Source organism: Python bivittatus, unplaced genomic scaffold, assembly GCF_059951505.1.
Source record: "Python bivittatus isolate LINGU-HERP-01145 unplaced genomic scaffold, Pbiv_v1 ctg000570_np1212, whole genome shotgun sequence".
NCBI classification, from domain to species: Eukaryota; Metazoa; Chordata; class Lepidosauria; order Squamata; family Pythonidae; genus Python; species Python bivittatus.
The window spans coordinates 1,683,054-1,692,740 of NW_028277097.1; the positions used below are offsets into that span (position 1 = coordinate 1,683,054).

The following is a 9,687-nucleotide window of genomic DNA, read 5'->3' on the forward strand; positions in this document are numbered from 1 at the left end:
TGACCTGGTTGTGATACTAGAATAAAACTCCAAGCATTCCATTATGAAAGGAGGAAATGTAGGACAGTCAAAACAATTTCTAGTGTTTTGGCTAGTAATGGAATTATTCCTTACAGTGACCAAGACTCCCATATGATCCTACCTGGAATGGATAGCAAATATTTGTATATATCATTGTTTCCATGTAGAATTTCTAAACATGATCGCAGTAGTGTACTGTTTTTATTACAAACATTATTCATAGTCCATTTTGAAGGAAGCTCATTTGCAAGTCTAAGAAGGATGGGAATTTCTTTCTGCACTATTCCCTATGCCTGGGTTGCTTATGGCATCATTGTTAGAGATCAACAGAAACTGGACTTCTCTCCATGTACACTGTACATTTCTTAGCCTCCTCCTTTTACTTTGGGGGTTGGGAGATTAATATTCATTGCTCTCTCGCAAACTGTGTGAATGCCAACTCCAGTTTTTCAAATGTAAAGGGTATGTATCCAGCAATGAAGTGAACACTGAATTGCCTGACTTTTACTAACTAAATTGCCCCACCATGCTGAGAAGGACTCCCTCCATGCTTCTCTTTTTCAAAATGTTGCATTTCTATGCTTATTCATACCTACAGAGAAAAAGAGGACATTTGGAAGTTAGTCCCCTGTAACAAAGCTATTGCCTTCATGCCTACTGCATATGCATATGCAAATGTGCATCGTGGGCTTCTCTGTATCAAAGCATGGATGTTTGAAGAGCACTGACAGATTTGGTGAATGAGTTGTTCATAGTTTATGTGCTTTCCTGGTTTTTAATCCTTCTAATCAGTCTTCATGATTTCACCCGATCCTCATCCAACTCTCAACCCTTTTTCTAAATTCCTTCCCCTGCCATTACAATACATTCAGTTACATCATGGCCTAAATGTCAAATTTCCTTTGGGAGAGGGTTCTGCAGTATGACAAGGGGCAAAGACAAGTTTTTGTTCAATTCATTGTTAGATCTTTTATCCTGTAGGCCTTTTTAACATTGCCTGATTGCCTCATCAACAGAATGGAAAGGCAGCTATTTCTGGAGGGCAGAAATGGATGATATTTGCCCTCTATTAATCCCCCACTTATTTTCAAGAGGTGTTGGGTGTATTTTTCTGCTTCACTTCTGACATACAATGTTTCTTGTTATGTTGCTCCTGTCTGTTTGGGACAGTGTGCTTCAGTTTGTTGCAGGCTAAACCAGTAGTATTGGCTACTTTGCAGAAGATGGGATGTTCTTCAACTGAGTCAATTTTTATCATGTAGTCTAATAGTTTCCACACTTCCTTTTACAACAGTGCTGAGATACCACATGGGCTATGATCTTTACTTGGCATATAGGAGATTGCCAGTTCAAAATGTGGCAAAGATACAGAAGTGTGTACACACATACACAGACAAAACTGTTCTCTTCCTAAGCTAGTAGATTTCTCCCTTGGCCTTCTTTTTTTAATACACTAAGTCCAGCCCAAACTGTTTAGAACAGTAGGTCTGTTTTATTCTTGCCAATCATCTGAACTAGATGGGTTTACTATAAATTTAACTTAACTCTTTCTGTGTGAGAGTGTTTGTATATATACATGCATATAAAAGTATATATGTCCAGGAACCCCACCCACAGGAAGGAAAATGATTGGCAATTGCTCTTCTGGAGCAGAAAGATGGGAGGATACAGCAGCAGGGAATTGTCCAATGGGAGGATGTGGTAGCCCGCAGTCTTGACTGAGTACCTTGCAAATTGTTGCCAATGTGTCTCAGAATGAACTGGATTTTTTCTTAAACTGACTTAAAGCCAAGCTATCCTGAGCACAGGACAGGAAAAGCTTAAATGGTAAGTGCAGATATGCTGTAAAACAGGGTTTTTCAAACTTTTTCAAGCTGCAGAACCTGTTATTTTAAAAAATATATATCCTGGAACCCCTGATCAAGAGGCAAAGCTCTGGATAGAAAACGGACTATGTTTGAGGGAACTTTTTTTTTTTTTTTTTTTTAGTCTCTCATACGACCTCATCAAGTTCTTACAGAAAGCTAGGGTTCCACAGATACAGTTTGAAAAACCTTGCCATAAAACAAAGATGGCCAAGAAGATCTTCATACTGCTATAAGATCTATTATAGATCAATCCAGGAACTTGAGTTGTCCTAGAAGCTAAAAGACAGGTAATGCCATTTTCCTAATGCAGTTCCTAATTATGCTTGTCAAGTTTGGGCAATAAATGCCTCCTGCATTCTGCAAAACAATACACATTTTAGAACACTTTTTAGAGATATCCTCCATACAGAGTTGGTCAGTATGTAGACTCCAGATGTAGTTTAACTTCATCACACTTTATCCCTCATCACTGGACCTGGTGGCTAGAGCACATGGGAGGTGGAACACATTGCCCAGCTCTGTTCTACAACAAACAGTCCTGCACAATACCAAAAAAAAAGAAAAGAAAAGAAAAACAAGTAATGGTAATTGCTATTAAGCCCCTATATTTACTGGGGGCAGATTATCAAATGCATTATTGAGTTTATTGCCCCTTTGATTTTCCAGTTGAAAACAAAACCCTCTTCTTTCTGACCCTATGCTTCTTGCTGAACCAAAAATACACACACACACACACACACACACACACACACACATCTGCTGGTGCTCTTTCTTTGTTGAGAACTAGAAGCTATGCCAGAGTGACACATCTTGAGTGCACTTGTAGATGCAGCAAGTTAATGTCTTCATATTTTTGGAAATTCACAGGAATGTGGTTAGCAATTATATGGTGAGTACTTCACTAATAATAACTCTGCTTCCTCAGTGCTTATCCATCTGTTACAGTGCAAGAGCTTTTCATACACAAAAGGCTCAAAGGAGACATCACAGAAGATAAAATCAGAAGGCAGTGTTGTTCTAAAAGACCTTCCAGACTAAAACATCACAGAGTTTAACTGTTCAAGAGCATGTCAATGGCAACTTGTATCTTTGGGTTATGTTTTGTTAAGGTGGTTAAGCCTTTTCCTGACACATAAAGCTCTGAGAACCTACTCTTTTCTAAATTACTCTGTGTAAATGCTGTTCCTCTTATATTTGTCTTTTTGCAGAATATGGAGATGAACCTAAATATCCATCCAGATGGCTCTTACAGTAATAATTTGGCTTTTCTAATAAGAATGGCTCTGGGATTTTGAGAGTTCCATGTAGGAAATGACTCTGTTAACTCCTATTATGAGCAAGTGCATTTCAAGAAACCTTTTGGCTTTGTGCATACGTGGCTGGTCTGAAAGTCATCAGATGGGGCCAGTGTCAGGATAATGGCTGCGAGGGACAGAAGTCTTGGTCTATCTCTCATCTTTGTCAGATTTACAAATGTGCATTGATAATCACTTGCAATTTTAAAACAAAAATCTACTAAAAAACTTGCATTTTAATACATATTGAAATATATAAACTTGAATGTATTTTCTCATTAAATGTTTATATCTAAATATATTTTCTCTCCAAGTACACATCTCTAAATATATGGGTACACTTCAAAGTACAGGTAGTCCCCAGTTTAAGAACGAGTTCTTTCCCAAGGTCCATCCTTAAGTCAAATTTATATGTAAGCCAAAACAGTATTATTGTGTAATACTGTATAAGTAGTATTGTGTAATTAACTCAAACCATTGTGTATTTAACTTGAATCATTGTGTATTTAACTTGAATTTTGCTACAATAGGCTCCGCTCTTAAATATAGGTTGTCCGTAAATTGAGTGTTCTTAACCTGGTGACTACCTGTACATATTTTCTTTCTTGAACTGAGAACTGCTTCACATCACTTGGAGAAGTGCAAACTGTGAAAGATAAATATTCAATCTTCATATTTTCTTGGAACGGCTTCCATACACCCACATACGCACCAGTCTTACTGTTAGGAACTATACACTACAAGGAGATTTGAGGATGAATATGAAGATACAGTAGATAATCTAGAAGTAATACAGCAATTTTTAGTGCCAAGGCAGGAACTGTTCAATGGCAAACCTGCCCATTCTACTCTGTATTATTAGGGCAGTAATCTGGTTCATTTGAGTTTTTAAAACAGATTGTTTAAAAGTTCTGTCTAAAAAAATATGTGTTTCTTTTCATTAGCAACTTGCTAAGTGGCTGGCTTTTCAGAAACTGCACTATAGGGAACAGAAACAAGTGAACACAGGTGTGTTATGAGACTGTGAGTGAACATGATGGCTAGGTGAAGGAGCAAGTGCATTTGGTGGATGGTGGAGCAAATAAGCTAAAGTATGGGTAAAAGGAACAAGCATGCATGGTAGCTAGATGGGTAGAGAGAATAAGCATAATGCATGACTGAGTAACCTGATAAGCATGAATGGTGAGAGGAGCACTAAGGGTAAAGCGAAAGGAAGCCAGGAATAGGTCAGTCAGAGGACTAAAATTTGGAGGAGACAACAGAGCATCCAGAAATGTACTTCAAGGACACCCTTTGCTTAGGTGTCCTGCCATACAATGATGATGATAATGATGACAACTGTGTGCCATCAAGTTGGCGTTGACTCTTAGCGACCTCATAGATTGAATGTAAATCTGTCTTTTTATGTGCATTTCTTACAAACAAATGGGGGTTGGTGCAGGTATGAGTGGACTGTTTATGCTATGGGTAAAATGTGTTTTAATGAACCTCACAGATCCACTCCTGTCTCATTATGGTCTGCAAAGGCTAGAGCAGAAGGCAGCATGTAGGAGAGCAGACTTTGGAAATGAAGCCAGAACAGTTCCATAACCACCAAATTTTTGCCAAGAATTGGGCAATGAACAGATTGAGCATCAGAACTGGTGCCTGAATGTAGAGTAATAGCAAAATCCATAATCATCTAAAATGAACATCAGTATGAAGCACAGCCAGGAGAAGAGAGCTTGAAGGGTCAATAGCTAATTGGAAATAAGTATCATGCAAGGACATCCCTTTACAGAGTCAAATTCGTCCTCCCCTGTCGAACCATGACAGAAAGACCATGACAATCTAAATCTGAATTTCATTGGAATAATGGACTCAAATCATGTTTGCTCCCTCCCTCCCTCCCTCCCTCCCTCCCTCCCTCCCTCCCTATATAATTGTTACTATGCCATTCTTTTCCCAAACTATAGCAGTCTACAAATGGAAATGCCAATTTATCTTTATTGCTGGATTTTAAGCCCAAATGAAGGAAAAGAATCTACAAATTTGCTCCTGCAACAGTGCCAAGCTTAGACTCAAATGTACTTGCTTTAATATCAGGAATAACATGCAGCTTCTTTTAAATAGCTGTACACTCAACATAACAATCACATATCCAGCCAACTCTCAGTTGCTTCAACCAGTCATTCTGCTCTATTTAACCCTATGTGTCAAGAGCAAAGCAAAATAAATGGTAATTGCATTTAAACTCACTGCATCCTGTTTCCATAGCAGTAATTGATCTTGAATGCAGGTATATACTTTACTGTCTGGCACATTATTTGCAGTAAACAAAAAAGGACAGTTCAATATTGTCATATTGTATAATCTAGAAATATTGATTTGAGGAAATTTGAGTTATAAGTTGATGTGAGTGCTATTTCAATGACAGAACTGACTGCATTCTTTGGGGGGATAGTCAGGATCATACAGTTAATGGGATCAGCTTAGGATAGGGATGACCTAATGGGATAGGTCAAGATGATACAGCTAATTTGAAACTGCTTTTAATATGTGGTTAGAAATAGCCTGAAAGATACAGAAAACAATTTCATGCCATCTCTCTCTCTCTCTCTCTCTCTCTCTTTCTCTCTCTCTCAATACAATATATTCCTCTCATTGAAGATTACCTGTTTGTAGTGATGGGTGAGAGTTTCATGTTCAGTTTCTCATTCTTTCTCATATACGAACATTTGCAGATTTCTCCAAAAAGTATGATAGAATAGTTGGAATGGCACTCCTACATACTGTAGCATTTGCAGCCAAGCCATAGTTTTATGAGAGCAAGTCCTGTCTCTCTGTGTTCCAATTGGCTGTGCTTCATATTCCCCATCTTTTCTATAAATTCCTCAGAGAATTGGAAGGGAGAATCAACTGTCTCCCTCAAGAAATCCTTGCATGCTGTATCTGTGCTTGCAGTTGGACAAAGATGGAATTAGACAGCTAGTCTCCTGAATCTTTGTGTCTAGTTGTCGGCCTCATGCCCACACAGAGACATGGTACTGTTTTCTTCATTGGTTTTTTTTCCCTTCAATTCTGTCTGTCCAATACATTTGTTTTTAATTTTTCCAAGAATTGGGAAACATGAGAAGTGAAATTTTTCAATTTATCATAATAAAGACAATTTTTTTTGTCAAGGTATTCATACCATGAATATACCAGGTAGACTGGTATACATTGTGTAAGTCTCTACAATTCCTATACCGAGGACACATAGTATGTTCCCCACCACCATCACCATCACCACCACCACCCCATTTTTGCTTCCAGGAAAACTTCACAAAAGAAGAAAGAAGAATCCAGTGCTTTCTTCATTTGCAGGCTCTTTGTAAAGGTTGATAGATCTGTTCCTATCCCAATTAACCTTCAAACCACTGGAAGTGGAAGGATATGGACAGCAGTCAGTTATTCCTATAGACATTAGATTAGAAATAAATAACTGATGGCCTTCCTTGTTCCAGGTAGAGCAAATCTAAGGTTCTGGAATCAGAAGGAACTCTTCCTCTTTGCTATATGTCTATGAGATCCATCAGGTAGGACCTTTAAAAACACCGTGATCTTTAAAAACACTGTGTAGTCCTTCATCTGAGAATGAAAGTTCTGAATTAAATATATTAAACTTCCTTTTGGCTTCATTACCATATTTTATAACATATGAAAATTATAATTGATATTTCGTAGGAAAATTACCCGCTCAACTACACTTTTCAGTGAATCATACTTTTTCATTTAATATACTTAATATGATGAGAAGAGCAAAGCAAGTTTTGTATAAAACAGGTTAACAATTTATGTTCTGAAAATAACAAAATGACTTTAGAGTTGCAAGTGGTTTAGAGAAAAAAAACTTTCCCTAGCTTCAAACTTTCCACAAATCTAATACCTCTTACTCTGTCTCTGAAATTTCAATAGATGATCTTTCTCTGTTGGTTTAATAAGAGCAATTAAAAAAAAAACATTCAGGGGATGATGTCAAGGCATTCCTTTGGAAGCTAAACAACTGAGGGTCTTCCTGTTACCCTGCCAAAGTACACTAATGCTTTAAGCAACTTGTAATAGAGGAGGGGAACAGAGGTGTCTATCAAGCCCCCCTTTCTTTAACCTATATCGCATGTGCTACAAATGTAAAAAGGTCTGTGGCTTGAATCACATGGTTGCAGTCCCCATCTTGACTTTTTTATTCTCCTACAGATGTCCCCAAAGGGGCAATTTATGTTATGCCAACAATAATGCTTATCCAAGTATTAGGATACTGTGCTCATCAATACAATTAGTATAGACCAGTGTTGTACAAGCTGGCAACTTTAAGATGTATGGACTTCAACTTCCAGAATTCCCCAGCCAGGGATCTCATACTTTGTAGCACCCCCTGCCTGCCTGCAATCCGTAGTGCACGCCCGCCCACAGTACTCCCCCGCCACCCATGGCCCCTACTGACCCCACCCACCATCCTTAGTGCCTGCCCATGGCATCCCCCCCCACATCCTCCTGTAGCACCCACACACACACACTGCTCCTTGCCTGGGACTCTTGCTTCTTCCTGCTTAATGACCTGCACAGTCCTGGGGTTATGACAGCAACTGGGACTGCTGAGATTGCCTTTGCTAAGTGATGTGGTCACATGACATCGTGCTTTATGACTGCATCACTTAATGATGGAAATTCTGGTCCCAACTGCCATTGTAACCTGAGGACTACCTGTATTTGGATATAATTACCTACAAACAGCATTTTAAAAAATGCAAAGATCTGTAAAATAAAGTGTCTTTTCCAATAATAAGTCTATTATAGTCGTAATGGCTGTGCTTTACAACCCTCATCATAAAGCAGGAAAGGATGAAGTCAAAGGGTTAGATCAATATGGAACTAAATCAATAAGAACAAAAGGACAGTAAGGGAGAAAAAGATGGTAAAAAATCAATAGACCTTTTCCATCTTTCCCAAAGGGTCATAAGAAGAAAGGACCTGAATTTCTTTTTTCTCTTCCACATAATGCTTTTTTAAAAAAACAAAATAAAGTAGTTAACTTACCCCAAAACAGAATACTTTATTCTAGTGCCACAAGTCTCTTAAGTCAGGGTTCCTCAACCTTGGCGACTTGAAGATGTGTGGACTTCAACTCCCAGAATTCCCCAGCCAGCATGGAACTCTGTCTTAAGTTTTCTTCTGGTCTCATAGGCCTGGTTAGGTCTTGTGCTCTAAGACAGGGGTTCTTAACCTGGGACTCATGGACCCCTTGGGAGTCTGTGGATAGATTTCAGAGGAACCATGAACTTGGATAGGAAAATATTACAATTTTATTTTCACTAACCTCTCCCTGAAATATAGCTTTTCACTCAATAATGAATGTAGGCAACAAATAATTTATGGCTTATAGATTCCAAAAATATTTACTGACATCCACAAATGTCACTATCTAAAATTATTATACCCTAAAAAAGTGAAAATAGAATACATTTGGTTATGGGAATTTTTTTTTGTGTAATTGACAAGGGTCAACATAGTTTGCATTTCAAAGGTTCTTTTCTACCTAAATATCTATAAACCATTAATCCTTTGATTGTAGAATTTTAATGGATTAATAAGATTACTATTTTACATATTTGTTATTTTTAATATTTTTAAACTACAGTGGGGCAAAAAAGTATTTAGTCAGCCACCAATTGTGCAAGTTCTCCCACTTAAAAAGATAAGAGAGGCCTGTAATTTTCATCATAGGTATACCTCAACTATGAGACACAAAATGGGGAAAAAAATCCAGAAAATCACATTGTCTGATTTTTAAAGAATTTATTTGCAAGTCATGGTGGAAAATAAGTATTTGGTCACCTACAAACAAGCAAGATGTCTGGCTCTCACAGACCTGTAACTACTTCTTTAAGAGGCTCCTCTGTCCTCCACTCGTTACCTGTAGTAATGGCACCTGTTTGACCTTGTTATCAGTATAAAAGACACCTGTCCACAACCTCAAACAGTCACACTCCAAGCTCCACTATGGCCAAGACCAAAGAGCTGTTGAAGGACACCAGAAACAAAATTGTAGACCTGCACCAGGCTGGGAAGACTGAATCTGCAATAGGCAAGCAGCTTGGTGTGAAGAAATCAACTGTGGGAGCAATAATTAGAAAATGGAAGACATACAAGACCACTGATAATCTCCCTTGATCTGGGGCTCCATGCAAGATCTCACCCTGTGGGGTCAAAATGATCACAAGAACGGAGAGCAAAAATCCCAGAACCACATGGGGGGACCTAGTGAATGACCTGCAGAGAGCTGGGACCAAAGTAACAAAGGCTACCATCAGTAACACACTATGCCGCCAGGGACTCAAATCCTGCAGTGCCAGACGTGTCCCCTGCTTAAGCCAGTACATGTCTGGGCCCATCTGAAGTTTGCTAGAGAGCATTTGGATGATCCAGAAAAGGATTGGGAGAATGTCATATGGTCAGATGAAACCAAAGTAGAACGTTTTGGTCTA

The 9,687-nt window shown here is 38.5% G+C and overlaps 1 long non-coding RNA gene across 2 annotated transcripts in view; it reads left to right on the plus strand.

Annotated features, from left to right (window-relative positions):
* LOC112540660 (uncharacterized) overlaps window positions 1–7,200 on the plus strand; it is a 60,497-nt gene extending 53,297 nt beyond the window's left edge. For both annotated transcript variants that reach the window (XR_003084732.2, XR_015798249.1), the window contains one exon: window positions 3,098–7,200. This is a non-coding gene — a long non-coding RNA (uncharacterized LOC112540660). The remainder of the gene's footprint in view (window positions 1–3,097) is intronic.
* The last annotated feature ends 2,487 nt before the right edge of the window (window positions 7,201–9,687 follow it).